This window comes from Sorex araneus, chromosome 2 (genome assembly GCF_027595985.1).
Source record: "Sorex araneus isolate mSorAra2 chromosome 2, mSorAra2.pri, whole genome shotgun sequence".
NCBI lineage: Eukaryota > Metazoa > Chordata > Mammalia > Eulipotyphla > Soricidae > Sorex > Sorex araneus.
Genome location: NC_073303.1, coordinates 146,679,777 through 146,696,142, shown reverse-complemented (window position 1 = coordinate 146,696,142; position 16,366 = coordinate 146,679,777). Strand labels below are relative to the sequence as shown.

Sequence of the window (16,366 nt, the reverse complement as noted above, 5' to 3'; positions counted from 1 at the left end):
ACTAAGTAGAGGTGATTACACTACATTCTAGATTGGGAATTGCAAAGTCCTCAGTCAATGCTTTCTTCTTTTTTGTCAAGGGAGACCACAAGTGGTGGTGTCCAATGCTTTCTCCTGGCTCTACACTCAGGGAGGGAACTTGGAGGACCTTATGGGGTGCTAGCCCTGCAGAGAAGGGTGGACCCCTGAGAAAAGGAAAAACTACAGAAGAATCTGTGAGATTATGAAGAGATCCTCAACAGTGCAAGTGGACCAGTGATTATGGATCTAAACTTCCTATGACACCAGGGCTGATTTTTAAGCATACAAAGCTCCAGAAAAGTCCATTTGAAAGAATAAAAGCCCCTCCAATGATAGTCCTAGGTATATACACAAGAAAATTGAAAACATGTGTCAAGCCATGAAGTTAGCAATGAATATTCAGAACAGCATTTTTTTTTTTCAGTGCCAGATACCAAATCCAGGGTCTTCCATATGCAGAGAGGTAAGGGCCCCATGTGGTGCTCTGGAGGTCAGGCCCTACCAGTGACCTCGACCCCGCATGCTAGCCTGCGGTTCCATGCACTTGGGTCCTGCAGTGCCTGGGGCTGCCCAGGTCACGGGCACACCCTCTGATACTTGGTATTCAAGAAATTTTCAGGTGCTGGGGTCAGAACCCAGTGGCTTTACCATGTGCCCGAACCTCGGCCTTCTAGTCTGCGAGCATCCTCTTAATAGACAAAACCAAGACATAGCTCAAATACCCACAGCTAATAAGCGGATAAATAAGACATGGCGCATCCATGTAACAGAATGGCATCTGGCAAGACAGAGGGTGAAGTACTGATACATGCACCATGAGACTACTAGCCAAAGAAAAGAGGCCAAACAACAAATATTAGATATTGGATCATTCTACTTAGATAAAATATTTGTTCTTATGAAATATTTCATAAGAGAAAATATTTTTTGGGAACAGAAAGTGCCGCTGAGGGAAATAGGCTTCCTTTTGTAATGATAAAAAACGTAATAGAGGGCCAGGACAGAAACACAAAGGTTCGGAGCACATGTTTAGTATGTCGGAACCTGGACCTACATGGTCCCCCCAAAACTGCAGGAAGTGGCCCCAAATCCCCAACTCAAGACTGCTGTATATCGCACAAAAACCAAAGGGCAGGGGCGGGGGACAATAATGAGCTTTGACAACGGTGATGGCTGTATATTCAATGAATAGGTTTAAAACCTCTGAATCATACATTTAATTTTTCCTTTTTTATTTGTTCTTGGGCTGGAGCGATAGCACAGCGGTTGCGCGTCGCCTTTCACGCGGCCGACCCGTGTTCGATTCCTCCGCCCCTCTCAGAGAGCTGGGCAAGCTACTGAGAGTATCCCGCCCACACGGCAGAGCCTGGCAAGCTACCCGTGGCGTATTCGATATGCCAAAGACAGTAACACTAAGTCTCACAATGAGAGACATTACTGGTGCCCACTCGAACAAATCAGAAGAGCAACGGGATGACAGTAACAGTGACAGTGATCCACACCCGTAGTACTCGAGGATTACTCCAGGCTCTGTGCTCATGGATCAATCCTGGCAGAGCTCGAGGACCATCTGGGGTGCTGGGGATCATACCTGAGCAGGCCGCATGCAAGGCAAGCATCCGACCAGCTGCACTATCGCTCTGGCCCCAGACTTTAAACTTTTTAACATAGGAGCCACCGTTGCACTTAAAAGTGTTCTCCTAAATATAAGTAATGGGGACTATATTTTTCTTAACCAAGGATCAGGCTTTGCGTTTTAACATGGGAATTATGGGCCACTTCCAGAAACCAGATATAAGGTTTCTCTGGTTTACAAACTGAAATCTGAGATGTTAAAATATCTAGCTGGCTTACATACTAAGAAGTCAAATAGTAAAAGTAGCACATCTCAGAAAATCTAAGCCATTTGAATTAAATCTAAAATCTAAACTATTAAGTCTCTTTATTGTAAAAGGATTTTGTCCCTTCTTATTTCTCTGGCCCATTCCAGCCCTAGAGAATCTCATTCCTGGAAGTGAGATTTCTCTCCCCTGGCTTTTATTAAGGTCTTTCTCCTGGTTTCTCCTATTCCTGTCTTCTTTTCCTTACAGACACTGTTAGTTCCTCATTACATATAAACTAGGATCTTTAGTTCTATATCCCTGTCCCAGGGCCGGAGAGACAGAGAACAGAAGGCAGGGCGTTTCCCTTGCATGTGGCCAACCTGGGTTAGATCCCTGGCATCCCATATGGTCCCCTGAGCACCACCAGGAGTAATTCATAAGTGCAGAGCTAGGAGTAACCCCTGAAACCACCAGGTGGGATCCAAAAAGCAAAAAATTAATAAAAATCAAAATATATCCCAGTCCTCTTACCTTTCACTAGACACACTCTGCTGAATGCTAATTTTCAACTGCCTTCTGTGCAAACCTCCCAACTCTCTCAAATACAGGAGTCAGAATATTACTTTGTATCTTTTCATATCTCTTCCCGATCCATGGTTCATTCAAAATAACCGCTGCATGAATTACGCTGAACGTATATATTTCCATTCTCCCATTACTCTAATTTAAAGCATGAATATCACTGTCCGCTCCTTCTGTTTCAGAATCCAGGTTTTATTTAGCCCTTCCCTAAAAGAGCTTAACTGTCCCCTCATCTTTGTTTCTACTACAAATCTACTTCTTTACTTCTCCAAGGTGGTCTTCCTTTGACCCACTCACATCATCATCAAGCTATGATTTCAACAAATATTGTTAAACATCCAGCCAAGAGTCAGCAACTAGACAGCAAGAAAGTGGAATAGTCTGCACCCTTACAGAACTTAAAAGATTATCAAAGACCCACAATAAATGAGCAATTGCAAAGAAGGGGTAAGAAATTCAGTGTCGTGGAAGTATTTAAAGCTTACTCTGCACAGTAAGAAAAGGTTGCCTTCCAGATTCCCCGCCCCCAACCCCAAATGAGCAAAAGAAGGTAGAAAAGAAAGTTCCAGATTAGAAAAAATAGGTTATTGTTAATTGTCTGCACACACACACACACACACACACACACACACATACACACACACAGAGACCCTATAGAAACTACAAGAGATTCTGAAAGAAACACAGGGCTGACGAGAGTACAGGCTTTAAGCCACAGCACTCTGGGTCTAGCCCTGAACCTTCCCTGCCCCAAGGCCCACTGAGCTCAAGGCCCACTGTGGCACAAAAAAGAGCAAGAGAACTTGAGAACATTTTGCAAACACTGACCCGTCAATCAAGACAAGCCGGTGTAGAGCAAAACATCGCATTTCACCAAACTCTCCTTGCTCCAAGCACAATCATCCGGCCCTGTTTGCAGGCAATGCACCTCCACCCCCTACCCCCCGCCCGTTTTTTCAAAGTTTCACTTAAAGGCCGCGGGGAGGTGGAGGTACAGTTCTCAACCTTTACTTCCTTTCTCAAAGATCTAAAAGTCGCCTCCGACCTACCAGACCCCGCTGCCCACCCTATAGCGCGGAACTGCTCCTACGTTTAGGACTTGCCAGCGGATCTTTACAGGCTTTCTCCCTCCTCACCTTCACCGACCACTCTACACCTCTGCCAGGAACCCCATTCCACCTGCCTCTCTCCTCCAGCTCCTCCCCAAAACTCATGCACGCAGCTTTTCCTGCGAGCATCTCAGACGCCCCTCCTAGCCCACCCCCCACCCCACACCCCCACAAAAAACCCACCAGGGTGAGTCGGTCTCCCTGCAGCTACCTGGACCTTCTTTGCAAGCAACACACCTAGGTGCCCTCCAACTCCCAGCTCGCTGCAGAAACGCCAAGCGCGCACCCGGGGTGCTGGGGCAGGGGGCGCGCCCGCAGCCCCCCAGACGCGCCCCGGGCACGCACAGCCCCTCGCCAGGCCCGAGATGGGTGCAGCCCGCAGCCTCCAGCCCTGCGCCAAGATCCCCGCCCGGCGACACCGCTCCGCTCCATCGTCCCAACCTGCCTGGCCGTTTTCCCGACCGCTGCTGCAGCCGCCGCTCCTGAAACTTGAGGCTCCTGAGCCGCGCGCGCCGATCCGAGTGCACGCAGCAGCCCGCCGCTTCCGGGCGGTTGCCACGGCGACGGCGGCGCGGCCCCACGCCCTTGCGCACTTCCGGCGTGGCCAGTGCGCAGGCGCCGCCCGGCCCCCGTGCCAGGGTGCAGCGTTGAGACGATCTGCTCGATGCTCTCCCGCCCGTGTTCTCGCTGCAACACACGTTCTCCTCTCCTTCTCGCTCGTCACGTCTTTGTAAGTGAATCTCTTTCGGTCCAAACGACTTTGTTTCACTAAGTACAGAATAAAACGCCCTGTCTCGTGTGCCCTGGCTCCTCCCTGAGTTCCTTTCTGCAAGGACCCCAGACAACGCTTTGGAGGTGTGTAACGGTCAACACTTCATCAGGAATTCACCCGACATCACGTAGATCTCACCTGCTTCTACCGCTTGAGCCCAGTGTGTCTGTTTTACCACCTACCAATGGGCCAGACCGCGCTAGGTTCCAGAGGGTCCCAGTCGCCAGGAAGATAATAGCCATCGAAGCCACCATGTAAAACTGGAGCTGACCGGCGCTAAGAGCTAAGTTTGCTAACTTTGTTCTGAGATGATAGGGATGGTTGGATTATTCAGAAAAAACTGAGAGGCAAGGATGAGGAAGGGCTAGAGCTCTCTTGCAGGAAACCCTGCTTCTCAAAGTGTGTGGTGAGGACAAGAAAGAAATCCAGTGGGTGCAGAGTTGAGACAGGAGTAGAAGAGTTGAGCGTCAGAGACCCAGTAGGCTGGAACCACAACAGGTAGCACCTCCTAGACCCTATTGAGGAAGTGTTTACAGAACATTCCATTTGAAATTAGGTTGATTCGCTCCAATAAAACAACTTTCTTTAGTCTCTGATTTTTCTACTGTTAAGACACATTGATCTGTGGATCAGTAACTAGATATTCAACACTTCTAGATGGGGGCTGGTGGGAGCCGCCTTACAATCCTCACTGAGAGAAAGTTTGATACGTAGCATGCATATGCAACAGTCAATCAATATAATCAACCTTTCCATAGTGTTGACTCCCTGCAAACCTCAACCCTGGATATGCCAGCACCATACTAAGTGCCTGAACTCTTGCAGCTAACACTGGCAGAAGAAAATGCCCAAGGATTCTGACTTTAAATTCATGGTTACTAATTTTAAGTGAGACCTTACAGATACCTGAAAAAAAATTGTGACATTTTTCTGTCATAAATTCTTCTACCCTCCTAGTTAACAATGGTCATAGCTTCTCTCCTACTCTGTCCTTGGCCGCAGCAATGACCTTGATTCTTCATTAATATTGGACATCACGAATGAATAAAGCAAACTTCCATAAGTTTCGATTATCAATTCAGTCTTTCTTTCAGCATCTTTATTTATCCACAAACCTGCCATCCAGAGGCTCAACAAAGCCTAACTGCAAGAACTATGAAAAACATTACATCCATTAAGTTACCAAAAATAGTTAAAAGACCCAGAAACAGCCTAAATGTTTTAGAAAGCAACCAGAAAGAAAAGATATTACATATCGATATCGAGTTAACATAAAGATGGCATGATTGTTTTTATTTAAAAATGCTACAAGTAGGTGGTGTCAAACCCCTTATGCCCCCCCCAAAAAAAACCCACTACTTTTAGAGTTGTATGATTTAGAGAGAAAAGAGAAATGAGGATGGGATAAATGTGTTGGGGGAAATTTCATACAGTAAAGTGCCAAATCCTAAAAGTTGAGGGGCCGGAGAGACAGCTTAAAAGATTGAGTAAAGGCTTTGCATATAAGAGGGCCAGGCTTAGTCCGTGGTACCCCCTGGTCCCTTGAGCATCACAGAGAATAACCCCCAAGCACCAGTGAGTGGTGCAAAAAATGTTCCAAAAAAATGAAAGAATGATCTAGTTAGGGGACTGGATCGATAGCACAAGGGGTAGGGCATTTGCCTTGCACAAGGCCGACCCGGGTTTGATTCCTCCGTCCCTCTCCTAGAGCCCTGCAAGCTACCAAGAGTGTCTTGCCCTCATGGCAGAGCCTTGGCAGGCTACCCTGTATTTGATATGCCAAAACTAGTAACAACAAGTCTCACAATAGAGACGTTACTGGTGCCTGCTCGAGCAAATTGATGAGCAGCGAGATGACAGTGACAGTGACAGTGATGGCTAGGGACGTGGTTTAAAAAACTAGAGCACATGGTCTGCAAGAACGAAGCCCAGGTTCCATCTCAGGTTCTACATGTACCTCAAGGGAGTGACCCCAAATGGTACCATGTCCTTATTAGCCTCTGCATAGCCAATATGGCCCCCAAACAAAAACAAAATAAAACATTGAAAGCAATGTGACAGTGGAACATCTTATTGAAATGTATGGAACGTATGCATGGATGGAACATGTATTAAAAGAAGAAAACCTGGAAATTAGAATTCTATATCTTTCAAAAATAGTTTTAATGAGGAATAAAAAAAGATGATTTAACACAAAACTGGGAAAATTTATGACAAAAGATTCTCACTATGAAAATTGTCCAAATAGGTATTTGAAACAAAAAGAAAAAAAAATGATACCAGATCTAAAAATCTGAGTCTATACAACAAGAGTACTAGAAGTAGCAGTAGAGATTGATATATAATATTGTTCTATTTGTTTAAAATTTTAAGAAACAATTTTCTTATATACCACAAAAATGATTTATGTGGTTCATAATATTTGTAAAAGTAAATGCATCCAATCAAAGCATAAAGGCCAGAGAAGAGCTATAAGTTTGTTATTGTAAGGTTCTCATAATACTACAAATGTTAAAATATTACTTGGAAGTAGATTGTAATAAAGATATATACTGCAAAATAGATATATCACAAACTCTAAATTCATAACAAAATGATGACATTTATAAAAAGAGATCTTACAACAGAAATAATAAGGTATTTTATTAATCTAAGAATAGACCAAAAAAGAAACAAATGACAGGTGAGGAAAATAAAAAGCTATTGTCAAGATGATAGCTCATATCAGTTATCACATTAAATGAAGTAAACATAAGCATTTAGAAGGCAGAGATTGTATGGGTTATTTTGAAAATTTTGACTATAAGAAAAAAACAGATTAAATGTATTACAACAGTAAGTTTAAAATTCAGAAACTATATATATACAGACCCAAACACCTGAAGAATCTGCCGCCAGTACTCATCAATACACTGGCTCGGCTCTTCACATACATACCTGAATGCAAGTTTCTGTCCCAATGGAAAGCCAGCAGGACCATCCTGTTGTACAAGAAGGGAGACATCCACGACATCGGCAACTCTCACCCAATTTGCCTGTTGTCTGTCATCTACAAGTTATTCACACAAGTCATCCTGAATAGGATTGGCAGAACACTATACGAAGGACAACCATGCAAGCAAGCCAGGTTCTGAAAAGGATTCAGTGTGATAGATCATATCCACATGGTGACCAAGCTCATTGAGGTTTCACGAGAGTTCAAGATGCCACTCTGTCGAACATTTATTGATTTAAAGAAGGCCTTTGATTCTATTGAGACTGAAGCAGTCGTCGAAGCCCTAGCCAAACAGGGTGTTCAAACTCAGTATATCAAGATCCTCCACAAGCTATATTATGGATTCACCACCAGGATCTCACCATTCTACAAGGAAGTGATCATTGATGTAAAGAGAGGGGTTGGGCAGGGCGACACCATCTCACTGAAACTCTTCAGTGCCACCCTCAAGAACATCATGTGATGACTGGAATGGGAAGGAATGGGAGTAAGATAGATGGTCGGCAACAACACCATCTCCACTTTGTTGATGACATCGTTCTCATAACTCCAAATATCAGCCAAGCGGCACGAATGCTGGCTGACTTCCACCATGAGTTTGGAAAGGTCGACTGCAGTTGAATCTTATGAAGACAATGTTCATGAGAAACAGACTAGTTCCTGACATTCCATTTGCCCTCAACAGAATGAACATCTCCGAATGCAGCACTTATGTGTACCTGGGTCGAGAATTCAACATGAGAAACGACCTGGCACCTGAACTGCACAGGAGGAAGAGAGCAGAGTGGAACACTTCAAGAGTATCGAAGAAGTAGTTAAGAGGACAAAGAACCTCCAGCTCCGGGCACATCTTTTTGACTCCACTGTTCTTCCTGCACTAACATATGTCTCAGAGACCTGGGCCCTATGAAAACAGGATGAGACCACTATTTGTGTATCCCAAAGAGGAATCAAAAGAGCTATGCTTGGAGTATCACGTTTCACTCAAGTGAGTGAAGGAATCAGGAGTTCCAACCTCTGTTGATGATCAAGAATCAGGGACGCTGTCTCATTTACCAAGGCATTGAAAATCAGATGGACCAGACACATAACAAGATTTAGAGACTACCAACCACTGGACTAGAGCTGTTACTGACTGGGTTCCACTGGATGTCAAAGACCTCGTGGCCACCCACCTACAAGATGGTCAGGTCCTGAATGAATGATTTGAGGCTCTTCGTGTTCCTGAAGCAAGTAGACATTATGGTTTACAATACAGATACCGAGATGCCATCATGTTTGGTCCTTTATCTACTTTCAGCACACATGTCCCATCCCGAGCAATGCCTCCAACCATCATTAACTTGGTGATCCTTTCTCTATCCCAGCTGCCTTCTCCCCCCACCCCACCCCCTCAAGAGGCAGGCTTTTAATCCTCCTGGCCCTTGTCTCTACTGTCCTTGGGTATTAATCTCATATTGTTATTTTTTTTTGCTTTTTTATTTTTTATTTTTTTAATTTATTTTATTGAATCACCAAGTGGAAAGTTACAAAGTTCTCAGGCTTATATCTCAGTTACACAATGCTCAAACACCCATCCCTTCACCAGTGCCCATATTCCACCACCAATAAAAACAAAAACAAAAGCAAAAACAAAACAAACAAACAAACAAAAAGTATACATCCCACCCCTCACCCCCCAACCCACCCCGTAGGTGAGTGATAATTTCACTTCCTTTTCTCTTTACCTTGATTACATTCCAGATTTCAACACATAGCTCACTATTGTTGTTAGAGTTTCAAAACAGACTCACTATTTTTGTTGGAATTTATCCCCTAAGAATACAGCTCTATTAACAGGGAAATATTTGATAATAAGTTTTCCACTGATGAGAATGAAGAGATAAAATGCTACCGCGGCCGCGCGGTTTACAATTTCTGTATTATAGTAATTAAGTCCGCGAAGATTTAAGTTTGAAAATGAATCATTTCTCTTCCTGGAACAGCATGTAGCCAAAGTTAGTTCACAGTCTCCATACATGGGTGCAAGCACTTGCTGGAACCCCAATTCCTAAAGCTGTCTCTGGTTCCCGCTCGTTCCACATCCACCGGCTCTGCAGAGGCATGGGCGCCCAGGCCGAAAATCCGGCCGGCCGGAGCCGAGCACGGGCCCCGGCTCTCATATTGTTATTTTATATTCCACAAATGAGGCAGCAAATCTTTTAAATAAGTTTAGATTGCCATAAAACAATAGGCTTAGGGGGCTGGAGCAATAGTACAGCGGGTAGGGCATTTACCTTGCACGCGGCCGACCCAGGTTTGATTCCCAGCATCCCATATGGTCCCCCGAGCACCGCCAGGAGTGATTCCTGAGTGCAGAGCCAGGAGTCAGCCCTGAGCATTGCCGGGTGTGACCCAAAAAGCAAAAAAAAAAAAAAAATAGGCTTAGAATATTTCACTAGTAAACTCTACCAAATATGTGCAGATTCAATATTATAATTTCCACCCAAAAAACTTTTAGAAATTTAAAGTGAGATGGTTCAGGGAGATAGTTCAATTGATAGGATATTTGTCTATCGTGTGGCAATCCCCAGCACCACATATGGTTCCCTGAGCACTGCCAGGAGTGATCCCTGAGCACCACCAGGTATAATCCAGTACCCCCCACCCCCAACCCACAAAAAAGAAAGAAAGAGAGAAAAGAAAGAAAGAAAGAAAGAAAGAAAGAAAGAAAGAAAGAAAGAAAGAAAGAAAGAAAGAAAGAAAGAAAGAAAGAAAGAAAGAAAGAAAGAAAGAAAGAAGAAAGAGGGAGGAAGGAAGGAATGAAGGAACGAAGGAACGAAGGAAGGAAGAGAGATAGAAAAAGAACGGAAGGAAGAAAGAAAGAAAGAAAGAAAGAAAGAAAGAAAGAAAGAAAGAAAGAAAGAAAGAAAGAAAGAAAGAAAGAAAGAAAGAAAGAAAGAAAGAAAGAAAGAAGGAAAGAAAGGGAAGGAAGGAAGGAAGGAAGGAAGGAAGGAAGGAAGGAAGGAAGGAAGGAAGGAAGGAAGGAAGGAAGGAAGGAAGGAAGGAAGGAAAGATCTAGACTGTGAACTGAGCTACAACCCCATGCGGCCCGGGGAGGGGAAAGGATTTTCTCTCTCAACCCTTTCTTTCTGCGGGGGAGATGGCAGCGGCGGCAGCGGCACCCACGTGGTGACCACCATCTTCTAGAACTCCAACCCAGAGGTATGAGTTTGCAGTGACGTGTCACAGAGGAGATCATGGGATGGGGGTGTTACCGGCACACTCTCCGCCCAGATGAGATCCAGCGCAGGAAACGGCCCCTCTGCTCCTTAAAGACTATGATCCAAGAGGTCTACTGACCCATTTTGGCACCCAGCAGCTTCTTATAGAAATGCATCTAGACTGTGAACTCAGCTAAAATATCAGAAATCCAAAACCATATATCCAAAAGCTCATATAATCTTCATTCTCAGCAATGGAAAACAAATTATCAAATGATGCCTTTCCAGCTGGTTTGATTATTGGGGGAAAATTCCAAATAATAATAGTGAATTCTCTGTTGAAATATTGAATGTATTCAGAGTATAAAAAGAATAAAGTGAAGATAATTAGCGTCTCAGGTGGGGGATTGGGTGTGAGAGGAGGGTATATTGGGGTTCTTGGTGGTGGAAAATGTGCACTGGTGAAGGAATGGGGGTTTGATCATTATATGACTGAGACTTAAACCTGCAAGCATTGTAACTGTTTTCACGGTGATTTAATAAAATATTGAATATGCCAAAAACAGTAGCAATAAGTCTCTCAATGAGAGACGTTACTGGTGCCCGCTCAAACAAATCGATGAGCAATGGGATGACAGTGACAGTGACAGTGAATATTCTGGTGATTAAGTTTGACCAATAAAATAAAAATTTAAAAAAAAAGAAGGAAGGAAAGAAAGAAAGAAAGAAAGAAAGAAAGAAAGAAAGAAAGAAAGAAAGAAAGAAAGAAAGAAAGAAAGAAAGAAAGAAAGAAAGAAAGAAAGAAAGGAGAAAGTAAGAGAAAGAAAAAAGAAATAAAAAGTAAGGAGATACTTTTCAATGCACTCTGAGGTCACATTATTCTAGTATCCGGATGTAAGCATTACAAGGGATGTAGAGACACCCACTGGTGTCTATACTATTCAAAAACATCTCAGAAACGGACATGCCATATAGCAAGTAAGCAACTGCTATTCATATGTAAAATATGTTTAATGTTCACGCCTAGACCCCGGGAATAACCTACCAAATCATTCTAAACATCACATAAACCCCCAAACAACATTAACATATAGTAAAAGAAGAAATGATATGAAAAATCTGTGTCCTAAATAAAGTAGTTTATCCTGAGATCATTCTGGCTGCTTGGGATGTGCACTCCCTGCATAATGGATGCTACCAATAAATAAATACATAGATAAATAAAGCCTGTATACTATTTTAGCTTTTTGTCAGAAAAGTATAAATCCTCTCTGGATTTTTTTTGCCATAGCAAAGACAGAAACTAATTTAGATATTTTATAAAAGCAGAATGATATAATGTGAACTTTTAAAAAGCAGAACTACCAGTATCACTTATCAATCACTGTATCACTGTCATTTCCTTGTTCATCTGTTTGCTCGAGCGGGTGCCAGTAACATCTCCATTTGTCCCTGTCATGTGCTAGTGTAGCCCAAAGACATCTACTTGCTCCAGGAACACGAAGAGCATAGCAGCCTCTCCTAACTCGTCCTTCCCAACAGTGGTGGAAAATGGGCACTGGTGGAGGGATGGGTACTTGATCACTGTATGACTGAAACGTAATCACGAAAGTTTGTAAGTCTGTAACTGTATCTCACGGTGATTCATTAAAAACAAATAAATAAAACTAATATCTGCCAGAGTTAATAAGTTTGTTTCAAGTCTTTTATATTTGTATGATTTTTACCACTGGAACGACTGTGCTGACTCTTATTATAGCAATGAGTATATAATTCCATAAGGGAAAGTGCCTAAAAAATTAAGGATGGGGTCCTTTTAGAGCTTGTGTTTGAATAAAAATTTTCATCCTTAGTAACCTATAGAATTGGAGTCTCTGTGTACAAGCTAGTTTTGGAGTATAATTAATAAAGTTCTTGAAGTATTAGTCAAGGGTAAATAATACCATCTGTCCTGGAACAGAAAAAGTAGTGGACAACAGGAGTGGATGGAGATCTAAATATAAAGAAGCTGAGCATGAACATGAAGTAAGAATCTTACATATTTGTATCTTTAGTAAACTCAAGTGGCAAGTATTAGGCCTTACAAAAGTTGTTGAATTTAATTTTAGAATTACCTGCAGACACCCTAGCCCAGATAAATCCGGAGCCGCTGAGCGCGAATCGGACCCTCTGCGCCTAAAGACTTTGATTCCAGAGATGTAACACATTCGGGCATCCAGCGCAGCATCCGATAGCAATGCACTGGGACTGCAAACTGGGCTACAACTCTGTGCTGCCGGGGGTGGATTTTTTTTCCTCCCCACCCTGTCTTCCTGCACGGAAAGCAGCGGGCTGGCGGCACCCATGTGGCAGGCGCCATCTTCTGTGACTCCAAACCCAGAGGTATTCGGTTTTTACTTTTGGGGCTCCCAGGAACTCATGGGAAGGGGGCGTAACCGGCACGCCCTCGGCCCAGATAAATCCGGAGCCACTGAGCGCGAATCGAACCCTCTGCGCCTAAAGACTTTGAATTCAGAGACTTCTTACAGCAATGCACTGGGACTGTGAGCTGGGCTATGTAATTTCTGGCAGAATTTTCCCTGGACCTTATACAGAAATCCAAAACCGCGCGGACGCTGCCGCGTCCACGAGACTTAACATTTATAATTGTCAGCAATGTGAAACCGTTCCTTTTGAACAGGTCTGACCTGGGGGGGAAACTCCAAATAATAACAGTAAGTTTTTGTTGAAATTTTGAAGGTTTTTAATGTAGCAGCCACCTCTCTGGACTGTGAACTAAGCAAAAGCCCCATGCTGGCTGACGCGGCATGGCGTACACCATACTATGAGGCGCGGGAAGGGGGATGAGGGGGAAAAAGAAAAAAAAAAGGGAAAAGGAAAAAGGAAAAAAAAAAGAGAGAGAGAGAGTTATGTACTTGTAGCAGTGGGGCTACATATCTCTTCATTTCCAGCAATGAAAAACTAATTATCAAATGTAGTAGGTCTGTCTCTCTTGGTTGGAAACTCCAACAACTATAGTGAGTTTTGTGTTGAATTATGGAATGTAATCAAGGTAAAGAAAAAATGAAGTGAAATTCATTAGTTATACAGTAGGGGGTAGGGGGTGGGGGCGGGGGGTATACTGGGGTTTCTGGTGGTGGAATATGGGCACTGGTGAAGGGATGGGTGTTTGAATATTGTATAACTGACATATAAACCTGAGAACTTTGTAACTTTCCACATGGTGATTTAATAAAAAGTTTTAAAAAAAAGAATTACCTGCAGACTAGTCAGTACATTGCAGTAACTGATCATTTTCTGAAAATAAGGGAAATTAGCAAAGTCATAGCTTAATATGTTTAAGACAATTTGTCCGTTTAGGCTTAAGAGAAACTGCCACTCTCTATTGACTTAATTCTCTGTGGTCTCATTTGGTGAAACTAAAATAATCTAAAGACATTTTCTCATGGGAATACAGTAACAGATGGCATATCCAACAGTAAGCAAAATGGAAAGCAAAATGTACTATTTGGGACTATTTAGAATAGGACTGGAGCGACAGCACAGCGGGTAGGGTGTTGCCTTGCACGCAACCGACCCGCGTTCGATTCTTCTGCTCCTCTTGGAGAGCCTGGCAAGCTACCAAGAGTATCTCGCCCGCACGCCAGAGCCTGGCAAGCAACAGCAACCTGTGGCATACTTAATATACCCAAAACAGTAACAAGTCTCACAATGAAGATGTCACTGGTGCCCGCTCAAGCAAGTCAGTGAACAACGAGATGGCAGTGCTACAGTGCAGTGCTACAGTGTTAGAAAGAGGACTTATTGAGTTGCTAGTTGCAATAAAGTTGAGAGGGAAAGAAGAGGCTATTGTGGGTAGACAACACCATTTAACCATAGTAAATAAGTAAGAAAATGATTTCAGTAATCACATAAAAGGTGAAATAGGAATCTTTGTCTAATATCTTAAGGTGAAGCTATTTATTATCTGAGGTCATGTGCTTGTTCCAAAGATCTTCCAAAGAACTTGTTTAATTGTACCTCTTTATCTAATGACTTACTTTTCCAACAGATTCTTTGAGAATTCAGACCTTAGAATTTCCTAATCTTGTAGGGCTGGAACAATAGTGCAGTGGGTAGGGCACTTGCCATACACAAAGCTGACCTGGCACAAAGTTCAATCCCAGCATCCAGTATGGTGCCTTGAGCATAACCAGGAGTAATTCCTGAGTGCAAAGACAGGAGTAAGCTTTTATCACAGCTGGGTGTGCCAACCTCCCCCCACAAACCAAACCGAAACAAAACAGATGCTAATCTTCCAGTTATATGGAATTCTGAGTTATTTCTTTAGTTTTGAAACATAAAATCTATATTGACTTGCTAATGTTTCATTAATAATACATGATAAAGTCCCTTCAAATGTAGTTCAAAAGAAGTTTTCACCCAATGTCTTTCAATAGATGAATTTTTTTTGTTGAAGTTCCTGAACAAACTATTAAAGAATTGTTGTGGGAAGTGGGGGGAAGGAGGCATTAATTTCTTCTTGATAAGACAGATCGTAGAGCCTACTGAGTTCCTTACAATATTTTGCCACATTTGTATGCAGTGGATAGAGTTCAATATTAGGAATAAAATTTCAAAGCATGTGGATTTACTGGTAGTATTGTACAGACAAATAGTTAATGTGTTTCTGAGTAAATGATCACATGGCCATATGGACTAGTGGAGAACAAAGGAGCTCAAGGTTTTTTGAGAAGTTCAGCCAATTTTAACAAAGGATGCTAGTGGTTCTTTAATCTTTCCAGGATTTTTGCGGGTTATAATGACAGTACAATTTTTAAGAAGGGGTAATGCCTACAAACATTCTTTTATAATGGTTCTAGTAAATTGTTTGCCTTGGTTCTTAGATATAATAGTTGGTATTGGTAAACATCCCAGATTGGAAGTAAAATCAAACTGTGTTATAGATAGTTATAGAAGATTTATGCAACAAAGACTTCAGTAAGGAAATATTTCAGCCCATATAGAGGAGAAAAAAATCCCATGGAGAATAGGAGTAGGATAAATTCCACCTGAAACAAATTTTTAAGGGCCATTGAGACTTTTATTGCTAGTCATGACTTTTATTTATAGGTTTTCCAGGGTTATGTTGCTCACAAGCCACATATATATACATATATGTATGTATATATATATATGTATATATATATATGTATCCCCCCTCGATGGTTTACTGCCTCACCGTGGCTGGGGGTGGGATGTGGCAATGGCGCCAACCGGTGAAGAGTGAACCAACAGGTGCTGCCCAGAGATGCAGGCAGGTGCACATTTCTCAGCATGCAGATCGTTACAACATGCCAGTTGACCAAAAGCTTACATTCGGTAGACTGGGAGCACCTGTAAGGGTGATTAGAGGCCGCCCTAAAGCCTCCGTCCTCTCAGAGAGCCCAGCAAGCTACCAGGGGTATCCCACCCATATGGTAGAGCCTAGAAAGCTACCTGTATCGTATTCAATATGCCAAAAACAGTAACAATAATGGGCCTCATTCCCCTGACCCTGAAAGAGCCTCCAATATGGCAGCATTGGGAGGAAGAACGAGTAAGGAAGGCTGATAAAATCTCAGGGCTGAACTAGGCTGCCAAAATGAAGAAGGACTAAAATGACTGTCTGTACTTTCAATGCACGTATGCTGGTATCGAAAGCATCCATTGAGTACCTGATGGTGCAAGTGCAGAAGATCAAGTACAACATCATTGGACTGACTGAGATGAGAGGACATCCATCACATCACATCATTTTTGACACTGGAGAACTGTTCCTCATAACATGGGACAGTAGAGGCATTGGTGGTGTTGGGGTCCTCATCAACACAAAATTGACC

The 16,366-nt window shown here is 42.8% G+C and overlaps 1 protein-coding gene across 6 annotated transcripts in view; it reads right to left on the bottom strand.

The window, feature by feature from the left end:
• Positions 1–4,097, bottom strand: part of SPICE1 (spindle and centriole associated protein 1) — a 42,745-nt gene extending 38,648 nt beyond the window's left edge. For 4 of the 6 annotated variants that reach the window (XM_055129227.1, XM_004606789.2, XM_055129229.1 and 1 more), the window contains exon 1: positions 3,981–4,070. The gene's annotated coding sequence lies outside the window, so the exon portion shown is untranslated. Of the gene's footprint in view, positions 1–3,976 lie in introns of all 6 variants that reach the window. The other 2 variants (XM_055129228.1, XM_055129230.1) reach the window with 1 other exon arrangement.
• Positions 4,098–16,366: the final 12,269 nt, after the last annotated feature.